This window comes from Canis aureus, chromosome 5 (assembly GCF_053574225.1).
Source record: "Canis aureus isolate CA01 chromosome 5, VMU_Caureus_v.1.0, whole genome shotgun sequence".
Classification (NCBI taxonomy): domain Eukaryota; kingdom Metazoa; phylum Chordata; class Mammalia; order Carnivora; family Canidae; genus Canis; species Canis aureus.
In genome coordinates this window covers 61520803-61544636 of record NC_135615.1, presented here as the reverse complement: position 1 = coordinate 61544636, position 23834 = coordinate 61520803, and the positions used below count along the sequence as shown (strand labels likewise).

General features: G+C 44.1%; 2 long non-coding RNA genes across 2 annotated transcripts; one reads left to right on the top strand and one right to left on the bottom strand.

Annotated features, from left to right (window-relative positions):
* Nucleotides 1-150: 150 nt before the first annotated feature.
* Nucleotides 151-19794, top strand: LOC144313476 (uncharacterized). Its single transcript, XR_013379113.1, has 4 exons — nt 151-317; nt 11606-11765; nt 12632-12834; nt 19581-19794. It is a non-coding gene; the product is annotated as an uncharacterized LOC144313476 (long non-coding RNA).
* LOC144313477 (uncharacterized) lies at nt 8398-20845 on the bottom strand. The gene is made up of 3 exons (XR_013379114.1): nt 20781-20845; nt 16692-16785; nt 8398-9396 (listed from the first exon to the last, which is right to left on the bottom strand). It is a non-coding gene; the product is annotated as an uncharacterized LOC144313477 (long non-coding RNA).
* Nucleotides 20846-23834: the final 2989 nt, after the last annotated feature.

The window sequence follows — 23834 nt, the reverse complement described above, 5'->3', positions numbered from 1 at the left end:
AGCTGCCCGCCACCGGGGAGGGCTCCAGCAGGTACGGCGCTGGAGTGGCCGGAATAACACTTACCGTGATTTATCAGAGAGCACTTGAAAGCCCCTCGGAGGCTTTAAATAGGCATGAAAAGAGGCTTCGTGGCACTCGGGCCCTGGCAGGACAGAGCGATTAGCGGGCTCAGATGCCTGACCCCGCGTGCGCCTTCCGGACCGGAGAAGCCGGAGATCTTCAAAGGCACTCAAGAAAGATGGCCAAGTGGGGGCCGTTCCAGGCGAGGGGACTTGGAGCCAAGTCCCCAAGGAAGGGGGAGACTTCCTAGGATGAGGTGAGCAAGCAGGAGCCTCCGGGAACAGAGGCTGCCTGAGTTTGAGTTTGGGGGCAGCCCATGAGAGCGAGGGTTCTCTTGGTCAAGGTTGCCCACAAAGAGCAGTTGCATGAGAACTTGAGGCCTGTGGTCTGCCCACTGGTAATGTGGAGAGCCACCCAGAAAATTCTCCCTGCCCCAAGCATTCTCCCCTCTTTGCTTGATACGGTGCCTACAATGTCCCCATTACAAATGACTCCTTTAGGATGAGCAGCACCCTATTTGAGGAGGCCTTTTCAACTATAAATTCTTTTGAGAGACATAGCACAGCCAAGTTGTCGCCTGTGAGTGAATCCTGGGAGGTGTTCAGCCATTTGACATTTTTTGGACCGGATAATGCTTTGTGGGAAGAGGGGAGAAGCTTACAAGCTGCACCATAAGATGTTTTCAGCATCCCTTGTCTCTACCAGCTAGATGCCAGGAGCACCCATTCCCCACGTCATGCCAGTCAGAAATGTTTCCAGACATTGTTATACGCCCCCCAAGTCCCACCCAGGGTTGGACTGGTGGACTGGACGCCCACCGCTCTAGTGTAACACCTCTCAGGTTGTGCTGGAGCTATCTCTTGTGGATCTGTTTCCTAGCTTTGGATTTAAAATGTTTTTGAATTAATGTGTTTAATGAAAAGAAATCAATTTTAATTGAATTTAACTGAAAAAAGGAAATAAACCAAAAGCTGTTGCTGAGCTTCCAGCTACATGTTTATTTACTACAAGACCTATGTAAAGTTAAGATAACAAAGATCACAAAAAGATGAAGAGTTTGGAGTTATTCGTTTTGGTAAGCTACACAACTTCAACTTTACTGCTACACATCTGTCCTTCCTCTCAAGTCTCCACCCATTTACTTATTATGGTTTGAATCCTGTCCTCCAAAACTCACAGGTTGAAAACCTCACCGTCAAGTATCTCAGAATCTGAGGTTATTTGGAAGTAACCTTTAGGACTTCCCAAAGGAAATCTAGTTAAAGTGAAGTCAGCAGAGTGGGCCCTAACCCAGGAGGACTGGTATCCTTAGGAAAAGGGAAAGAAACCTGGACATAGAGACAGGTGCACACACAAGGATGAGACTGAGGGCGGAGATCGGGGACACCGGGGACTCCTGGCAAACCACTAGACGCCTTCAGGGAGCACCAACCCGGCCAAAGCTTGATCTCAAGCTTTCAGCTTTCAGAGCTGTGAGGAAAGACGTTTCTACCCCCCCACCCCACCGCCCCAGTCTGGGGTCCTTTTTACAGCAGCCCTAGCACGCTGATATAACACTCATCTTTTCCCTTTGGTCATCATTAGTTTTATAGTTTAGGTCAACAACATGCACATTCTCTTCTGTGTCCATAATCCCTAAATTCTTCAGTTTGAGTTTATGAGTTTATGTATCAAAATGGGATAAATAGCCCCACTTGGGTCCTCTCCACTACTCATTCCAGAATTCTTTACTTTGATGCATCCCTAAATTGGCTAGATTTATTTAATCTTTCTTTCCTTCTTCCTTCCTTCCTTCCTTCCTTCCTTCCTTCCTTCCTTCCTTCCTTCCTTCCTTCCTTCCTTCCTTCTTTCCCCTCTCTCTCTCTTTCTCTCTTTCTCTGTCTCTCCCTCTTTCAGGAAGGATCCCTAGGTCCTTTATAACTAAGTTCTTGCATGCTTGAGAGTGTGTTGTCTTTATACTTGAGTGGTGGTTTGGCTGAGGGTCTTATTTTTTTCCTACGAGAGCATCATAAACATTATTGCCTCATGAATTGCAAACTGCGGTGGAGAAGTTGGAGGCACACCTGGCCATGTTCCTCCTGGCTTGAGCCTCTTCCCCAATACCCTCCACACCACACCAGGTGATGACATGTGTACGTTTGACCTCCTTTGTCTTCCATGTTTCTCAAACCCCCCCCCCCATCATTTTGATATTTATACTTAGGATTCTCTTCCATTTCAGTGTTACAGTTTTCTCTGACCCATTTGCTCACCACCTCCCTGTCTGAATTTTTGCTCATGGGTATTTTTTGGTGGTTGTTGCTCTCAGTGGTGTATTCTACTCTATAAAGCTTCTGCTTTCTCTCCATTTCTTGCCTGAGTTTTGCTAGCTTGCTTTTTATCAAGACTCTGAGTTCCTTTTGTATAAAGACCATATTGCATAAAATCCTTTGAGTCTATGGAGGCCCATTTCTCCAACTCTCCCTCTGTTGCGTTGAGCAATTCTCCTGGTAGTATAAGCTCTTCATCAGCTTTTGCTTGGATTTCTTTCCCTCCATCTGATTTTAATCTTTAGATCACATTTTGTTTATCCATCTATCCATCGATGGACACTTGGGTAGCTTTTACCATTTGGCTGTTGAGAGCTACTATAAACATGCTGTGCTACTATAAATGTGCATGTACAAATTTCTCATTGAGACCCTGCTTTCAATTCTTTTGTATATCTCCCCAGAAGTGGAACTGCTCAGTCTTATGATAATTCTATGTTTAATTTTTTCGAGGAAACACTAGACTGTTCTCTGCAGCAGCTGTACCGTGTTACATGCCCACCAACCATGTCCAAGGGTTCCAGCTTCTCCACATCCTTGCCAATACTTATTTCCTGGGTTTTTGTTTGCTTAGGCTTTTTAAAAAAGATTTTATTCATTTATTTCTTTGAAAGAGAGAGCACAAACAGGGGTAGTGGTGGTAGAGAGGAGCAGAGGGAGAGGCAAGATTCCTACTTAGCAGGGAGCCCGACATGGGGCTCAATCCCAGGACCCAGGATCATGACCTGAGCTGAAGGCAGACAGATACCTGACCGACTGAGCCACCCAGGCACCCCTGCTTATTTTAATAGTAGCCACCCTAATGGATGTGTGGTATAATATTCATTCTTGAACAAAAAGAAACTCCACTTCCCACACTTCCTGGTGAGGAAGGAATTTAACTTTCAGTGAAATTCAGCAAATAATGCGTCAGCACCTTCTATGGACAAAATGCTCTGCTGAGGGCTTTGGAGGCCAGGCAGGGGATAATTAAGAGCATGGATTCTGCTTCCACAACCCCCTGCTGCCACTTCCCAGCTGTGCCTGTCACTGTACCACTCTGAGCCTCAGTCCCCTCATCTATAACACAGAAACGATAGTAATAGGGTCCATTTCATTGGATCATTGTGGGGATTAGCTTATTTCATGTATGTAGAAAGATTCACATGGTGCCTGGCATGGTCCTGTTCTTTTTCATACTCTAAATTATTCTTATTTGCTACACAGAAAAGGCATAGCAGGACACATTTCCCCCTTGCCACAAGAAACTAACAGAACCCCACTTGTGCACCCAGTCCCCCTGTTGCCCTGTCCTGGGATCCTACCTGGCCCAGAAAAGTACCCAGATGTTATCAGAGCTCCCTCTGGGGGATAGGAAGATAGACTTCCTCCTTATACTTTGTTTTCAGTTTTACAAGCTTTGAAAAGTCAGCATAATTGTTTTATAGTTTTATAATCATAGCTACATGGTATAATAACAATGACATTTTATATGAGCACAGACTTCTAGCAAAAAAATAGTCATTTTTCTCTACTTGTCTCCATTAAAATCTACCTAAAACAACCACAATTAAGTCAAAATAGAGATAAACTTGGATTTCAACAGAGCGAGGATGTCTCTACATCCCCAGACCATTTCTCTTTATCTGGAACACACTTCTGCAGGTGAAGAGAACTGGCACAGCTCTCATCATGCTTCAGGAGGATCTGCTTTCTCTGAAAATAAGGTTCAACCCCCCTCTTAAGAAGACAGGAAATTCTGACACCTGCTACAGCATGGGTGGACTTTGAGGACACTACACAGAGTGAAATAAGCCAGCACAAAAAGATGAATACTATATAATCCCACTCACATGAGGTTCTTAGAGTAGTCAAAGACATTGAAAGTGGAACAGTGGGTGTTAGGGGGCTGGAAAAGCAGGGAATGGGAAGTTACTATTTAATGGGGACAGATTTTCAGTTTTGCAAGAGGAAAAGTTCTGTGAATGGAATGTGGTGACAGGTGCTCACTGGTCACAATGTGCTTCAATGCCACAGAACCACACTTAGAAGTGATTAAGATGGTACATTTCATGTTGTGTAGATTTTACTACAATTGTAAAAAAGAGAAAAGAAGAAAAACTAAATCAAGAATTGGAGAGAAAACTGAAGCCCAGAGAAAAGACATAGGGCATTGCTGGGAGGCTGGTGCCCCACCTCTGAGGACAGCATACACATCTAGTCGGTGTTTGGTCCCAGGCTGGCTGCAGGAGAAGGGGGCCACCCTCCCTGCCTTCTTGGGGCTTCAGCTGCAGAGTCCAGATGAATGACCTTGGAGTCATCAGGAGATAAAATCAGATAGAATATGATCATGGGGCCTCAAGGCAGATGGTAGAGTAGGGGTGGCAGTTTTTTCTTTCAAGATTTATTTATTTATTTGAGGGAGGGAGTGAGGGAGGAAGGGAGAGAGAGAGAGAGAATGAGCACAGGGAGGGGTAGCGGGAGAGGGAGAGAAGTAGACTGCTAAGCACGGAGCCCGACTCGGGGCTCGATCCCACGACCCTGAGATCACGACCCACGCTGAAATCAAGAGTTGGATGCTTAACCAACTGAGCTGCCCAGGTGCCCCGGCGAGGCAGTTTTTCAGAGATTAAATGCCCTGTGACTAGAATTTAGACTGGCAATGGAAGAAAGAGGAGGGATAATTCAAATCAACACCATTCAGTATGATTGTCCAAGGGTTCACTGGGCTCTCTATGGTCCATGGCAAGGGTCACGTGAAAGGTTCACAATTACCCACCTTGCCTGGTCGGAGAGCAACTACACTCTCAGCAGGGGCTGCTGTACTTCCTGCTGCAACCAGAATTGCCTCTTATGTTTATCATCCATGCTCTAATTTATTCATTCATCTATAAACGATCCGTTCATTCATGAAGATAGAGGGTGAGAGACAGCACTTAACCATGTGCAGACATCGTGTTGGCAGACAAAGCCCCTGCCCTGTAGGAACTAACACTCTAGTGGGAGATACAGACTTGTGTCAGGTAATCACATGAAGGAACGGAAGTTGCAACCGTGACCAGTGTTGTGCAGGGAGAGACACGTGGCATAGTGTCTTCCATGAGTGGAAGGGATAATCTGCTCAGGCTATAGGGAAAACTTCCCTGACGAAGCTTGAGCCAAGACCTGAAGGATGAGCAAGGAAAGAGACCTTTGAGCAGTAGGACAAGCATGTGCAAAGGCCCTATGGTGAGAGGGAACACATAAGAACAAGGAAACACAAGACAAGTGCATAGCAACAGGGCACTGAGAGTGAGAGCCAGTGGCATGCAAGCTGAAAAGCCTCTCACGGAAGCTGTGTTTTCATAAGGGACAGTGCCTCTAGCCAAGTCACTCCCTAATGATGATGTAAGACACCCTGGCAGTGCTCGGAGAAAGAGAGGTGATATACAAGTGTATCCAAGTGGGATAAATAGCATGGGTAGGGAGCCTGGTAGTGGGAATGAGCATGGTGTAGCCAAAAATTCCACCTGCCTGGAGTGGAAACTCTAGTAAAGCATTTTGAAGGGCCCCTCTCTCGTGCCCCAATTGCCTTGCTTGCCCTCAACTCTAGGGGCCCTCCCAGCCATCTTCCCCATCCCCTAGGGAGGCCCTAGAGGGGCTCCTAGCTTCTGGAACCTGGAACTCAGCTCACCTGTCATGTAATTACATTGAGAACATGCTAGCTGGACCTGAGCTTCCTTTTCCTCACATTACAGCCTGACTCAAGCTCTCTCTGTCTTCATCCCACCTGCCCTGGCTGAAAAAAATGTCCTTTGGTTCAAGGCCAGATACTTCTTGGACTCCATCAGTTTTGAGATGCACGTTTTTTTTTCCCCTCACATCATTGATATTGGGGGCATGTTGGCCGGGAGCAATCATGACATCACTGGTGTTACCTGCATGTAAGTGTCAAAATTTGCACAAGGGGGTCATTTCTTAGAAGGAAAATTCTGAAGACAGTAGTGCAGGATTCTTTTGAGAAAACACAGACGTCGATGACTCAGAGCTCAGAAAATCTGTTCTCTGAATATGAAGATGACTAAGGAATATCTTCACCAATTTATTTCACTTAACGTCTTCTTTTTAAAGTGTACAAATGAATGATCTCTGATAAAAATCTATGTTTATGTAAGTGTGAAAGAGCGCTCTCATTACGTATGAAATACAAATTCTAAGTGATTAAAGAAGCAGTATGATACTTTTAGATGGCGACTTTTTACTTTCTTAGCATATAAAATAATGATGCATTTCACAATTGACAGAGTCACTGAAATTCAGTAAAATGCATTCATAAATGTTAACACTGTTTTTCACCTCCCTCCACCCCGCCATACACACAGGATATCCTTTGCTCTGTCTTATGCATCCAGCTAGAGCTGAATATAAACTTCTAGAAGGATGTGGATGACCAACCAGATACCTGCAAGTGATAATCAGATTCCCCAATATCGGGAGAGAAAATGTGTTTGGTTCACTCAGAAAGTAAATCGTCTGGTGAACACACAGGAGGAAGTCTGAGTCAATATGGGAGGATAATTTATTGAAATATTAATTAGAGTCTGTTCTCCCTCTATCTTCCCCTTCAAGCAGGTGGGCGGGCTTTGTAATTCTTGGCCTCTGGAGTTTTAGCAGGGCTGCAGACTGAAGCCGCCTGAAGTTAAAGGCTCTTCTGATCATTTGGGAGAGGAAAGCCATTGAAGAGATGGTGTGCTGTTGCTGGAGCAGGCTGGGGGGCCAAGAGGAGCCTTAGCATGAGAAGCAGGGAGCTCGGGGAGGGGGTTTGTGAAGACTCATCTAAGCCAGGACCTGCTCCAATCTCAGCAGAGCTCCAGGAGAGGCTGGACCCTAGTTCCATGATTCCTGGCTTCCTCAAAGGTTCTTATGTCTCACGTGTGGAAGGGGAGCTAGGGCCCTGCACCCAGAGGGGACCGTGCAGGAGGAGACAGGAGGGGCTTTGGCTGCGGAGGTCCTGGGCGTCCACTCCTCTCGGGAGGTGGGGCAGAGCCCACCTGATCTGAAGTTACAGGTCCCACCAAACTCAGAGCCCGAGTCTCCGAGTTCAAATTAAGTAAATGTAAAGAAAGTGACGGGGTTATGCTACATCTCAGGCACTTGAGTTTGTAAGCAGACATCTACAGCGCGTGACACCAGCAAAATTATTCTCCAGGCTTGGGCAGCTAAGCATCCCCTTCCTTGAGCACAGTCAGGGGCGCTGGAAGTCTGAAGCGCTGAGACCCTGCTGGAAGGAGAGTGCTGGAAACCTGAAGGCTGGGGCTCCCCACGTGTCAGTCACGCTGGAGACAGCTTTAATGGGCTTGCTGTCACGTGTCCCTTGAAGGCCAGCCCCCCTGGACGGGGCTGTTTGCAAACTCCTCTCCAAAGCAGCTTCCCTTGAAGAGAGTTGCTACACAATCATTACAAATTGATTGCAAAAGAGCTAACAATCATGATTAAATCATTAAATTCTTGTCTACGCTTCAGAGAGCGGTGAGAAAATTAACTTCCCACCAACCTAATTTTTTCCTGAACATGAAATAATGATTTTCTGCCCGTCTAATTACAAAGCCAACATCTGATCAAGCCAGCATCCAGAGGGGATTATCGCATGCACGAGTATTAGACCTCATTACCAGCTTGAGTGCAAAATTATTACATCTTGTAATTGGATGGTGAGATTTATATACAGATCGGCCCGGTTTCTGTAAGATTGTAATTACAAGCTTCGTTGGTTAGCTACTTATCACTCAGCACAGAAGAGAGGAAAATAAGCAACAGAAAAGGCATTTCATTAACCCATAACCCTATCAAGGGAAAGCCACTGTAACACCCATGTCTGCATTAGGGAGAACAGCTAAATTCACAGATGAAACAATTTATTATACTCTTTGCAAATGGGATTGCATTTTGTTTAACCCCTAATGAACTCTTTGGGTAAAGTGTCTGAACAAACCATTCATTTTATAGACAACTAGGTTCAATACAGTAATTATAAGGGGTAACTGACTGAGATAAATGCTCACCTGCTTAGAGGCAGTTGATTAGAGACACAATTGGTGGGCGCCGGGCGCCTGCTCCAGGGCCCGGGGGCCGGGACAGCCTCGGCTTCCTGCAGCGCCTGGGAGGGAGCAGGATCCCGCCCGGCAAATCCGCTGGACCCGCCGAAACTCTGCTCCTGCCTTCGTCAAGCTTGGCTGCAACGTGCAGGTTTAATAAAGCCGCAACGACGACACGGTTTAACAATTTTAGAGGCACTGGTGTGGAACGCAGAAATGTAAATACAGCCCGATGAGGGCTCCGCGGGCTCCAGATGCTGGACCTAAATTAAATGTTACCTTTTCACATGTTTATGGCACAACAACGGGCCCCGCACAAAGTCGGCTTGGTGTGGAACTGATGGATGATGTGACACTCGAGGTGGGTTATTTTGCAGCCTCCTGACCAGCAGTACTCTCTGCCAGGAGGCAGCAAACTCAAGCTTGTGCCGCCTCCTTTTGCACCCTGGTGAGTGTGGCATAGTTGGTGACACGTGAAGTTTACGTGATGCCCAGATTTCAGTGCGCATAAAGTTTTATTAGAACACAGCCACATCCATCTGCTTGTATTGCCTGTGGCCGTTTTCTGCCACCACATCAAGAGCTGCGAAGCCAGAAATATTGGTTATCTGGCCCTTTAGACAATGTGTGCTGATTCCTGTTCCATTCAGCCACACGCTCATCTAGTCATTCAACAAACAGCGACTCAGCGTTTAGTATGTGTTAGGTCCTGGGCCAGGTGCTGGAATACAGAAAAGGAAAGGCCACCATTCTAGCTCTCAGGGATCTCACAGGCTGTGGGGGGAATAGACCTGGACACGGTGGAGCTTCAGCTAGCTCAATACCTTCCTCCTTCTTCTGGTCCAATGTCCTGGATTTCCTCAGGGCAACCAGCCTCACCTTGACACGTGCCATGCCACCTGGCCTCCACGATGATGAGTTCGGAGATGGACATATGGTCCAGTCAGAGCCGTGAGCCACAAGCAAGGACCCTCTGTGGGGTGAAAGGAACACTGTCTTGTAGTGGAGTTAGGCCTCATTGTCCTCTGTCTGGAACCACGGGAAGCACCTTGCTGCCCCTGGAGCTTGGGGAAAAGGATAATCAAAGAGGTGGTGAAGAAGATGATGCAAGAGACTGGATCCTGACATCACTGCTCCAGTCCGACTGTACCTGAAGTCAGACTCCCCCGGGACTGTTCCATTTTATGAGCCAGTAAAGTAGCCTTTTGGCTTGAACCCACTACTGTCACAACAGAAAGAATGTACCTAATTTGTACAAGAATAACTACACAAGTAGGCAGGATGAAGTGTCCTGTGCAGGGTAGGAGGGGAGCTTGATTCTCCCAGGGACTCAAGGAATCCTTTCTGGAAGTGGTGGTCTTTGAGCCTGGGATCAGAAGGCTGTCAGAGTTTTGATAAATGGAGAAAGGGAGTGATCTAGCCGCAGGCTGGAGGCTCAGCATGGGCAAGAGCAGGAGAGCACCGAGGATGTGCAGAAATCGTGTGAAGGAATGCTGAGAGGGACCGCTCAGGACCACAACAAACACTCTTCTCTCTTCTGAACCGCTTCTGAGTAGCTTATCCCCAGAACCCAGGGGCTCATGAATACCAGAACCCTCTTAGCCAGGAGGTTGTGAGGTGATAGAAGGTGGATTACAGCTCTTCCACAATGATCTCCTGCTGGTGTCCGTCCCCTGGTCTGGTCCCCTCCCCTTGAACTGTGGGAGAAACCATCTCTTTGCTTCTAACCAATAGGATACGGCAAAGGCAAAGATCAGTATGCTGAAAACTGTAAAACACTGATGAAAGAAATCAAAGAAGACCTAAATAAATACAGATAGGCCATGTTTCATGATTGGAAGATTCAATATTTTCAGTGTGTCAGTTCCTACCAGATAAATTTATGGATTAAATACAACTCAAATAAAAGCCCCAGCAAGATTCTTTGTAGGAACCTACAAGTTGAGTCTAAAATGTACATGAAGAATCAAAGGAGCTGGAATGGAGAGATATGGGTCCAGCCTCCCTTTGGCACCACTCTGAAGTGCCATCTGGTTTCAGGGCTCTCCATAAGTGAGCCGAGACCTCAGGGGCAGCAATGCTGTGGGACAGCTTCTCCTTCTTCTTCTCTTTCGCCCAGTCCTGCCTTCCTCACTTCCTCATTAGGTGTATTCTCTGGGGCCAAGCTCCAATGGACAAACCTCCACCTGAGAGTCTGTTTCTGGGGAACCCAGTCGAATGCAGTGAGTTTCAATCCATTTCTATAAATGAAAATATTGACTACTTAAAGGAGTAATTTGATGGTGAAAAGAAAATCAGACGAATGTGACACAGAAATTGTGTCATTGGGTCCATTTAGGAACCTTATCTACAGATTTATTTCTGATTCCTGACAAAGCCTGAGGGAAGAAGGAGATTTTACAAGGTATGTATATACCATATGATTATGTTTATGTAATCTCCATGGAGATGTAGAGCAGATGCATGGTTGCCAGGGGCTAAAGAGAGGGTGGGGAAAGGAGGGAATTAGATGTGGCTACTGGAGGCAACATGAGGAACCCTCATGATTATGGAAATGTTGGGTATTTGGACTGTATCACTGTCAATATCCTAGTTGTGATATTGCAAGATGCTGCCTTTGGGGGAAACTGGGTAAAGGGTACATGGGATCTCTTAGTATTATTTCCTACCACTACATGTGGACCTACAACTTTCTCAAAATCAAAAGTTCAATTTATTTGTTTTCATTTTGACACTACACTATTTTTTCTTTTTTTTTTAAATTTAAATTCAGTTTGCCAGCACATAATACATCATTAGCTTCAGATGTAGTGTTCAATAATTCATCAGTTGCCTATAACCCCCGGGCTCATCACATCACATGCCCTCCTTGATGCCCATCACGCAGTTACCCCATCCCCCACCCCCTCCAGTGACCCTCAGTGTGTTTCCCAGAGTTAAGAGTCTCTCATGGTTGGTCTTCCTCTCTGATTTTCCCCCACTCAGTTTCCCCTCCTTCCCTTATGGTCCCTTACACTATTTCTTATATCCCATATATGAGTAAAGCCAGATGATGAAAGTTTAATTTATAAAAGCAAGGAAAAGAAAAACATGGCACAGGCAATGGGATGGCACTTCATGGTTAGGATATAGAAAAATATGGATTCCGTCTTTTTAGTGAATGTTCCCTCTTGTTTTCCAAGCTTGCACGTGTTGCTGAAGGAAGCCGCCATGTTGGAGAGACCCATATGGCAAAGGACTGAAAGCAGGCTGTGGCCAACAGCTGGTTAGAAACGAAGACCTTAAGACCCTAGTAAACTAAGATCCAGCAGCCCCCAGGCCCTGAATTCTGCCAATGATCAGGTGAGCTTGGAAAAGCATCCTTCCCCAGTCAAGGCTTCTGATGAAACCCCAGTTTGGCCAACCCCTTGATTCAACCCCAGAACAGCAGACCTCGCTAAGCTGTACCTGGATTCCTGACCTATGGACACTGGGAGAAGATAGATATCTATTGTTTTAAGCGGCTAAGTTCATAGTAGTTTCTTTTATACATTTATATATAGCTAATACTTATACCAAAACAATCAAAATGCTGGTTCTTAGAATTTTATTTTGTTCAAGATAACACAAGAGAAGGAAGGTAGACAGAAGGAAGCCTCAGGAAAGGATGTTGAGCTATCATTATTCTGGAATTAGGTTCAATGTTAGTACCTCTCGAATTTTTCCTTTGAGGCATCATTCATAACAAAAGAGCATGTTTGAATATCTAGACCTGTGGTTACCAAATTTTAATGATCACGAACCACAAAGAGAAAAAATTGCACTCATGCACACACATACACATACATCTGAATATGTATAATGAACAATACATTCTATATGCTTTTTCTTCATTGTCAGCCTCTCTCCATGAGAATGTCAGCTCCATGAGAGCAACATAATTGCATTGTTTATTACCACACCCCAGGGGCTCTAGATCAATGATTTGTTGAGTAAAGGAATGAATTTTTATGAATGCACATATACAAAAAATGAATTTTTGAAATGATGAGATGAAGATAAAATGAGCAGTTATTTTTAACGTTTTTCTAATTGTGAGGGCATCATACTGTCATTAGCTAATACCCTATATTAGCTATTATTGTGTCTTATATATCTATTATTGTGTCAACAGGAGGGATGTTGTTTCTAATTATCTGTTTTGTAAATTTCAATTGTTTTTAATCAAGTTCTTTCAGATCTTAATAGATAACCATCGTTTTTATCTCATACTATGGCTGGTCAAAGAACCATGTGAAGAGAGGGAGTGACAGCCCCACCATACTCTTCTTCACTTCTACTGGCATTATTATTATAAAGTTTAACTGGTGTCTTCATGGAATCTTCTTCAGCCACTTGTCCTTTTTTTAAAAGGCTTATTTCATTAAGCAAGGTAAGATTATCTATAAATCCAATTAAATTACTACGTGGAAAGTACAACTCCTCAAAATGTACTGAAAGAAAAAAAATGAATACGAGAGAAGCTGTCCATCCACTCTTCTCCTCAGAATACCTTGTAGAATTCATAGAACATACAATCTTTGTGACATAGGACAGAATGAAGAAACTAGTGCCAATCTATAACTTTAAAGACTATTAAAGCTTCATTTCCTGAGTTTTTTATTTAAAAGTAGAGTTATTGGGATCCCTGGGTGGCGCAGCGGTTTGGCGCCTGCCTTTGGCCCAGGGCGCGATCCTGGAGACCCGGGATCGAATCCCACGTCGGGCTCCCGGTGCATGGAGCCTGCTTCTCCCTCTGCCTGTCTCTCTTTCTCTCCCTCTCTCTGTGACTATCATAAATAAATAAAATAAAATAAAATAAAATAAAGATAAAAGTAGATTTATTTAGAGCCTCAACCCTATTCCAACAATTTGTATGTCTCTCCTTGTGCCAGTACCAACTGTCTTGATTACCATTGTTTTATAGTAAGTTTTAAAATCTGGAAGCATAAGTCTTCCTAGTTTGCTTTTTCAAAAGATTATTTTGGCTATTTGGGGTTTCTTGCAATTCCTAATGAATTTTTAAACCAACTTGTCAATTACTAATAAGAAGTCAGCTGGGATTCTAAAAGGGATTACAATAAATTTGTAGACCAATTTGGGGGATATAAACATTTTAACAATGTTAAGTCCTACAACCTATGCACATGGGATATTTTTCCAGTTATTTAGACTTTATTTTATTTCTTTCAACAATGTTTGTAGTTTCATAAAGTTTTCACTTACATTATTTTCATTATTTATTAAATTAACGAATTTTAATCTATTTTATTATTTCACTTAATTTATTCCTAAGTGTTTTATTCTTTTTGTTGCTATTGTAAGTTGAAGAGTTTTCTCAATTTCCTTTTTAGATTGTTCACTGTGAGTGTATCCAATGTAATTGATTTTGGTAGACTCATCTTGTATCTTGTAACCCTGCTGATTTTCAGAAAGGATGTCAAGACCATCCAATGGGGAAATAATAGTCTTTTCAAAACTGGTGCTGGGACAACTGGTTAGCCATAAGCCAAATAATAAAATTAGATCCCTGCTTCACTAGATTAAAAAAAAAAACTCAAAATGGATCAAAGACCTAAATGTGAAAACTAAATCCATAAAACTCATAGAAGAAAATAGGAGTAAACCTTCATGACCTTGCGCTTGGCAAAAAAAAATTCTTAGATATGACACCTAAAGCATGAGCAACAAAAGAGAGAAAATAAATAAATCAAAATTCAGCAAAATTATGATTTATGCTTCAATGAATACCATCAAGAAAGCAAAAAGACAACCCACGGAACAGAAGAAAATATTTGCAAATTCTACATCTGATAAGGGACTTGTATCTAGGATGTGTAAAGACAAATATATAAAGACTCACAATGAAAAATAACCCAATTTTTTTAAATGGGTAAAAGAGATGAGCAAACATTACTCCAAAAACTACTATACAAATGGCTAATAAGTACATGAAAAACTGCATCATTAGTCATCAAATAAATACAAATCAAAACCTCAGTGAAATACCACTCCGTACCCATGAGGAGGCTATATAAAAAGTCAGACAAACAAGTGTTGGTGAGGATGTGAGAAAATTGGAGCCTCCATACACTGCTGGTGGGAGTGTAAAACGGTGTAGCTTCTTTGGAAAGCAGTCAGATGGTTCTTCACATGATTAAAATACAGAGTTACCATATGTTTTAGCAATTTTACTCCTAAGTATATATATACCCAAGAGAAATGAAAACTTCCGTTTACACAGAAACTTATACATGAATGTATGCAGAAGTGTTATTCAGAATAGCCATAAGGTGGAAACAACCCAAATGTCCATCAGTTGATAAATGAATAAACATAATGTGGTATATCTATACAACAGAATGTGTTTGGCTACAAAAAGTAATGAAGTCCTGATACGTGGTACAACATGCATTGACAGCATTATCCCAAGTGAAAGAAACCAGTCACGAAAGATCACATACTATATTATTCCATTCATATGAAATATGCAGAATAGGGAAATCTGTAGATACAGAAAATAGGTGTGCGGTTGCCTAGAGCTGCAGGAGGCTGAGGGTGTAGGGGGTTATATTACAACATATCTTTTGAGGTGACAAAAGTGTTTCAAAACTGGCTGATAAAAGGTTGTACATGCCTGTGACTCTATTATAAGCCACTGAATTATACACCTTAGATGCATGAATTGAATGACATGTGAATTACATCTCAATAAGCCTATTAAAGAACCTAAGTAGATATTTTTTCCTGCTGGCTTGAACAAAAACATAATGGCTGGAGCTTGAGTAGCCTCCTTGAACCACTGGGTAAAATAATGACAGTGGAGCAAGAAGTAGAAGGGCTCTAGATCCTGCTCACTATCGACCATCACCCAAGTTCCAGACTGCTTACTTCTGTACTTCTACTGCATGACAGAGAAGAAATTTTCTACCTTGTTGGGTTTTTAAAATGGTAGATATAGAAGTTCTGATACTATCTTCCCATATCTTGAATTGAATAACACTGTTTTCTTCCTTGGAAGATTGCTAGAGGACTCGAGAAGTAGGGTGGATCTGAAGGTAGAGCCCAAACAATCACAGTAGCTATTATGCCATTCCCCAAATATTTCTGGCTCTTTACATTTAAGTATATGGTAGGATTGCTCTTTCTGCTCCTTTGTGGCCAGATGGGACAATGGGACTGGTCCTGGCCAAAGAGTTATAAGCAGAAGTCACACAAGTCACTTCTGGGCTAAGCATTTAATTGCTGGCATGAGACATCTCTCCCCAGAACACTTTTCTTCTTACCCATAGTGACAAGTGCCACTCCCAGTGGGGCTGCTCCTGGATCCTGGTGTGAGCATCCAGCAGAGCAGAGCCTCAAATAACAGGCGATAGACATGTTGTATCACAGAGAAACAAACATCAGTTGTTTTAAGCCACTGAAATTTTGGAATTGTTTGTTACCACAGAGCCTATACTGACTGGTGCACCTGCTGTGGCATGATAACGTTTCTTTGATGTTTTGTGTTTTAACTTTAAAAATAGTATACTCCATGGTAAATCAGTGATCATTTAATATAGAAATAACATTTCCCCTCAAACTGTTCAATTAAATGAAGGCTTCAGAAAGATATTGTCTTGTTTATACTGTGGCTTCTCATATCACCCAGAAGCATCCATGGCAAATACACCACAACCATATTTAATATATATATTATATATAAATATAAATATAAATATAAATATATATATATAAATATATATATATATTTATATATATATATATATATCCTGGGGCAAACTCTGGGCTCCGAATCCCAGATGATACAACATAAGTACTTTGGAGAATCATCAAAATGTATCTGAAGGTATTTCTAAATAGTTCTATGTGATAAACGTATGGAAGATTCCAGTCTTTCTGGGTATGGACTACATAATGAACCATGACAATGAAAGGCACCACTAAGAACAACAGTAAAGGGTGCACATTGTCATCACAGCCAGGCAGGAATTCAAATCCTCCCTTTGCCAGGATTTTTACCTTTGGTAGCCTCAGCTTCATCATCTGCAAAGCTGAGAGAATAGCACTCATTTCAGAAGATGAAAATAAAATCCAAGGACATAATGTTCTAATAATGCACTTCACATAGAGCCTGTAGCATAGCATACTGCAAAGCATGATAATTTCTACCCTTAATAATCTTAAGTTGGCAAGTATTAAAAGATAATAAAACCTAGTGTTGGTCAGAGTGTAAGTAAACAGGCATACCCAGCTAGTAGGAGTAGATGTTGGCTCTTTCTTTCTGGAAGACGCAGTAAAAATGGATATGATCTTACGACCCACTCCAGTTCCATTAGAAATCCTAAGGAAGTAATTAGACAAATATATGAAATTCAATGTACAAACAACAAAAATCTTCAAGAATAGGGAATGTGTTCAATAGATTCTGATAAATCCCATGGAGAGTAGGAGTTTTCAAACTCTTTTGACTAGAATTCACATAAGGAGTACATATTCTATTACAACCCAGTATACACTAATATGTTTGATCACTCGGAATCTTACAGATTCTTATCTTCCCTAATGCAATACATAGGATTTTTCTATTCCATCTAGTGCTATTCTTTTCTGCCTCGTTTATTTTAAATATTGATCTTGACTCACTAAATTCATTTTCTTACTCACTAAAGAGTCATAAGCTGTGGTTTTAAAAACGCCACTGTGTGTAGATTTTACAAAAGTTGATTTAGAATGTATATCCACTAACAAGGAAAGATGTCCAAAGAGTAACACTGAGTAAAAAAGAAGGTCACAAAATAGAATGAACAATATTGTCCTGTTTAGGTTAAATGCGTGTATGTGTATGTGAGTGTATTTCATCCAAACAGAAAAATACTCTGGAATAATAGACCACAAAATAAACAACAAAGGTCATCAGAAGAGTGAGAGTGGGGGTTTGTGGATAATTTCATTTTCCTTTGGTTTGTCTTCCAGCTTTTCCTACAATAGGCATCTTACTTGTATACTTTAAAATGAGTTAGTTGCATAAAGAAATCAAGCGTAAGAGTATACAGAGTCTTGTCCAAAAGGAGTAAATGTGGTTGTTTAGATCCATAGCAAGAACCTGAGGAGCCCAATCAGTTAAAAAAGCTCAATTGTGGGGCACCTGGGTGGTGCAGCAGGTTAAGAATACAACCCTTGGTTTGGCTGAGGTCATGATCTCAGGGTCATGAGATCGAAGCATGCGTTGGGCCCCGCACTTAGCAAAGAGTCTACTTAAGACTCTCTCTTCCTCTCCCTTTGCCCCTCCCCCCACAAATAAATAAGTAAATCTTTAAAAAGGAAAAAAAAAAGTCCAACTGCTGTAGACTCAGGCCTCAGCCAACATCTAGGCTAAGGGCTGGGGTGAGGTTCTGGTCTCCTACAGCCGCAGCGCACCAGGCAACTTCTCACTCCCTCCATCTCTTCCTCCAATCCTCCCATCCTTCTTTTATCCTTCCCTTCCTTTGGTTCTTGCTTCCTACAAACATTTATGAAGCAATTCTCCATGCCAGGCACTGGGGATCGACAAAGGAAAAATCACAGCTCTGAGACCTAGTGAGGGCTGAGCTGAGCTTACTGATAGGCATGTCAGGGGAACCCAACCCAACATAAGAGCCGAGGGTCTACAGGATGGAGCCCTTGGGGAAAAGAGCTGGTACGGGGTTTTTAAAGCCAAGTAACTTGAAAGGTTTCTTAGACCAAGTTCAGTCTGGAGCATCTGCTGAGTAGCACCATCTGTGAGTCCAGGCAAAGTAGCTAAGTGACTGATATGAGTCATCACAATTTCACTATTTTGTTGGTCCCAATCAGCTTCCTGAAAAGATGTTGCCCCGTTTTGGGGAGGGACCCTGACCACTGGCCCTCCCGTAATCTCTCACACCCTCTGGGCTCAGTGTCCAACACATCTTCCTTTACAGCAAAGCCCAAGAATCCCTAGAATGTAGAGGTAAATGAACAAGGCCGACCAGGGAGAGGTCCTCTGGAAGCTCACATCCTAGAGCGCAAGCTAATAAAAACATAAATAAGGAAGTGCTTTGGGTTGTGATAAATCTGTGAAAATAATAGAACAGAATACTGTGACAGAGAGAACTGGGTGGTACTTGAGTGCCTGCAGAATCAGGGAGGACTTCTTGGAAGAGGTGACAATTAGACTCAAATCCCAAATGAAGAAAAGTCAGCCTCAAGGAACAACACTTTACAAAGGAACTAGCAAATGCAAGGACCTCAGAGAAGGAAGATCTTAGCTTGTTTCTGGACCACAAAAAGGCTGGCTGTCTTGAGTATGAGCAAGGTAGCATGCAGGGGTCCAGACAAGGGCAGACAGGCCTATCATATAGGCCCTGGTGGATCTTGCTGAGGACTTGGGACTTGTTCTGAAGTATAATGAGAAGCCACTGGAGGAAAGTGGCATGTTGTTAAAACATGACACCTTTGTTTGATGTCATTAGGGAGGATTGTGTTAACACCACACACGCCCTGATATATCACATTGAGAAGGACACAGCATCACTAATGCAGTATCTGTGCCTCAAATTTGCATGATCTTAATCCAATCGTGAGAAAACATTAGACGAATCCAAACTAATAGACATTCCACATGATGCCAGACCAGCGCGCCTCCAACATCATAAAAGACTGAGGAATTGTTACCGGTAGGAAACTCAAAAACCCTAGATGCCATGTGGTATCTTGAATTGAATCCTGGAACATTGATGTTGTAATATCAGGAGAAAAACTCACAAAATTTGAATAAGGGCTATCGTTTCATTGATAGTTTTGTATTAATGTTAATTTCCTAGTTTTGATCACTTACTGTGACTCTAGAAGCAGTTAACATAGAGGAAGCTGGGGGAAGGGTCTATGTAAACTTGTACTATTTTGATAACTTTTCTTTAAGCCCAAAAATAATAGGCTGACTTTTCTTCATTTGGGATTTAAGTCTAATTGTCACCTCTTCCAAGAAGTCCTCCCTGATTCTGCAGGCACTCAAGTACCACCCAGTTCTCTCTGACACAGTATTCTGTTCTATTATAATAATAATAATATATATCATTAATATTATAGTATTATTATTACTACTATTATATTAATATTATTATTACTATTATTTTTTAGAAAGAGTGTGAGCACAAGAGCAGGAGGAGAGGCTGAGGGAGGAGAGAGAATCTCAAGCAGACTCCCACAGAGCACGGAGCCGACACAGGACTCTATCTCATGACCCTGAGATCATGACCTGAGCTGAAATCAAGTCTGGTGCTCAACCGATTAAGCCACCCAGGCACCCCCAAAATTGTTTTTTAAATAGAGCTTTAAAAAACAAAGCACGAAACATGTATCATACACTGGATATTTTTAAAACTATTCACCCACACAAGCTGGCCCATGTGCAGAAAACATGCAATGTAGGACTAGTTGCCTCTGGAGAAAGATCAGGAATGGGAGAGAGACCTACTTTCCATTGTGTGCCATCTTACACTACTTGAATTAACTACGTATAACTTTCATAATGAAAATGCAGAGCAAAAGTGTGCAGTGAAGTCTTTGGAGATTAAAAGAAAAGGCAATGTGTTTGTCCCACAGAGAGTGGATCACAGGGATAAGCATGGAGCAGGGACACCAGTGAGCACGTAGGTGTCCAGGATAGAAACGCGGGGGTCTGTGCTATGTTCATAATAAGGAGAAGCGGAGTGAAGGGTATACATAGCTCTCAGCACTATTTTTGCAACTTTTCTGTAAGTTTATGATTATTTTAAGAATTTCCAAGGAAGATGCAGTAGAGATGGTAAACTGTGAACAGAGTTGAGAAATGACATGGAGATGAACAGAACGCTGGTGGACTGGATGAGGAAGAAGAGAGACAGTGGGTCAGAGTGGCCCCCTAGGTGTAAGCCTGGGTGATAATCTCACTTCCTAAGATAGGAAGACTGGAAGGAACAAGATGAGACCATGACCCTGAGTCTGATTTAGGTGTTTTGGGACAATGACAAAACCAGAGGGCACCGAGGAAGGGTGCCTGCTGCTAGTCTGTGCACAAAAAAGCAGCCAAAGTTTAAGGCTGGATGGCCTGTGCAGGAGCCCCTCTCCAGCCCCACCTTCTCACACTGGGGGCAGCCAGAGCTGAGAATGGGGAAGGGGACTGTACCAGTTCACTCGGTTAATGGGTGGGGGGAAAGGAGGAGACAGGCAGAGTCCAAGCTCCTGCTGCCTTCACTCCAACATGCATGGTGCCTGCCTGGACATACAAGCACTCGTTAGGAAAGGCGAGCAGAGAAGGGGGTGCCTTGAATATGAAGCGCAGCGTCGTACAATATTTACGTATTTCAGCATCCCCTGGGAGACCCGCGGGTCTGTGGCTGGTCTCGTGGTAGGATCATTGTTAGGCCTGGGTGCATTATGATGTAACAGCATGAATGTTTCTGAGATGTTCTTATAGTTTTTCTAGGTACTTTATTTCATTCAATTTTCTGTCACCCCTGGGACCCAAATTATTCTATCCCATTTTACAGGTAAGGAAACCAAAGCCCAGAGAAATCAAGTGATTTCCCCAAGGCCACACAGCCAGTCAAAAGGCAGAAGTAACACTTGAATTTACACCTTCATATCACGAATTCCCACACTGCTGCGTTAGAGCACTTTGCTCCCACTGTAGCCGAACAAACTCCTTGGCTCCTACAACGTAAGCACCAAAAGCAATCCCCAAACTTCAGGCAAGGGCCCTGTCATCAGTTCGAGCCCTAAATATTAACTCTCACCGGTCTTAATTTTCACACCAGGGAGATTCAACGAAGGAGCCTGGAGCATGGGCTTCGGAGGCTGGCCTTCCAGGGATCAGACCCCAGTCCCGCTCCTAACTAGTTGCGTGCAAGGCGTACAGTGCGAATCACTGTATGGAACATTCCTGTAGCATATGCTCAGAGCAGGTCTCATCAAGGTGATCAACCTGATACAACAGTAATGTCACCTACGTGGAAGGGCTGCTGGAAATTTCTGTAAGGGGAACCAGCTTCGTGTTTAGAACAGAGCCTGGCCTATAGGAAGCCCACAGAGTAAGCGTTGATATTACTACTAATGATATTATTATTAGAGCAAGAGTTCCCAATTTGCATGGCTAATAAAGAAGTGATTCCCCAGTGAATTTATCCCTCTTCCCAGACATAGAATGCGCCTTATGCCTCACACCTGGCTAAAGGAAAAGTTGCTCTGTCTACACCAGAATTGATGGCTACAGTTTCCCATGACCATACATCAAGAGCCTGGACCTGGGGCCTGGACTGCTGTTCACGTCTTATTTTCACTGCCTCCCACCCCTGTCTCCTTGCTGACATCCCAGCCAACGTCAGTAGGAGATGATAGCTCTGAAGACTGGACTCTCCTGGGCACACGTTGCTCACTGCCGATTGATGTGTGAGCGAGCCTTGGGAAATGGTCCCAAACCCAGCGAACACGAGCCCTCTCCTGGGGGCAGGTGGTCTGCTTGGCCACATCTGCAGGGCTGTGTGAGATGATGGAGCAGCGGTGGTTGGGGCAGGGGTGGGGGTCCGCTGGGGCGGGTGGGCCGATGTGGTCCACGAGGTGAGCCCCTTCCTTTCCGGAGTGACAAGTCATCAGTGCCATTGGAAAACATGCCAGAGTAATCCTGCCCGTCACGACGCCTGTGGCTTCTGACCACACATGAAAGATGGTCAGACGCTGAACTTTTTGCTCATGCTCCTAAAAGGCTCCACTTATCCACCCAACAGAAAACCGTGTGTGTGCCTTTATGGCGTGTGTTGCCATGATAGGTTTCTATTGCTGACAAAAAGTAAAAGAAACACAAAAACACTGCTAGCCATGCCCATTTGTGGGTGCCTATGCCCTGTGTGCCTGGCCTTGTGTATGAGTTAGCTCTTCAAATCCTCTTTAGAACCTCTAGGGTGGTTAGGCTACTCTCCCCAAAAGCAGAGGCTCAAAGAGACTGGGGACGTGGTCCAAGGTCACAAAATTATCATTTGGCAGATTCAGGATTTGAACCCAGGTCTGTGTGAATCCAAAGCCCCAAGTGTTTGACAGATATAAATGTCCTTGGGAGGGAAAGACGGGGGCTGAGGGCATTCAAACTGGGGTTCGGTGACCCACTCCCCGTAACCATTCAGACCAAGGATCTCGCCTCAGGCTTGATGCCCCCCCAACCTCTGAAGCTAATGGGGGGAGTGTCATGAGGGAGGGATGGTGGGGGGAGACCATCCCCACCCCCTGGCGCTCCCATCCCCTTCCAGCCCCCCTCTGTGTGCCACAACAGCCAATCAATACTGGCTTACATTTTATGAGACAAGGAGTTAACTTGTTCAATTATGGGGGAGACAGCTCTATTCTTTCGTAACAAGTAATCTGAGTAGGAAAATCGATCCTGAGAGGCCCCATGCACGCTGGCTAATTTTATATTATCCTTAGCCAATGGGCGAGCACAGAGTAATGGAGTTGTTGTTGCAGTTCATTATGGGAGGGGGATCAATAGTGGGACAATCTGAGGCGCAGCAGCACAGCTGTGGCAATAAGGGGGGGGGCGTGGGGAGGGCCACTGCCTTGCGTGTGCTCCCAACCACACTGCGGACTCCTGCCCCAGCCCCTCAGAAAGGAGCCCCTCGGGATGGAGGCCAGGAGACTCCCCGTGACCCAGGCCCCGGCGGCCCCCCAGCAGCCAGGCTCCCGCTGATGGAAAATGAAGGGAGGCAAAGCCTCTGTCACCGCAGCCTGGCTTGTGACCACCGCGTTTTCCCTGCTGTCCTTGCAAGTGGCTTTTGGACAGAACCCAGGGTTGGCCTGGCGGGGAATTCTCCTTGGCTTCTCGATGGCCCCAAACACTAATTCCTGGTTTTCTTCCTAAATACACGGCCGAGATAGACAGGCGGCCTCTGTCTTCTGTGTGCTCAGCGACCCAGAGATGCCGTCCCAGCTCCCCCTGGCTCCTGGGCAGGAATTTAATCTCCCTGGGGCAGTGGCTTCACTTCCAGGCGAGATCTGACATTTGGGTTGTTCCAATTTTCTCCCTTGTGACAGCGCTGCTGGTCCTGATTCAGCACTTTAGCATCCGTCTTGCGTGGCCCTCCCCGAGCCCCTCAGGCGCTGTGCTTCTGTGCACGGCAGGCACGGCAGCAGCCTCTCGACACGATCAGGCTCCTCATCTATTTAACTTATTTACAGTATTATTTCATCTCTATTATGTGTGACCCCATTTTATATGCATTGTCTTATTCACCCCTCAGAGCGCCTTCTGCTATGATCCCAATATATAGGTGAGTAAACCAAGGCTCAGAGAGGAAAAGCAATGGGCTGAGGATGCACAGGTATTAAAGGTCAGAGCCAGAATTTGAGCTTTTATCTGGCATGCCT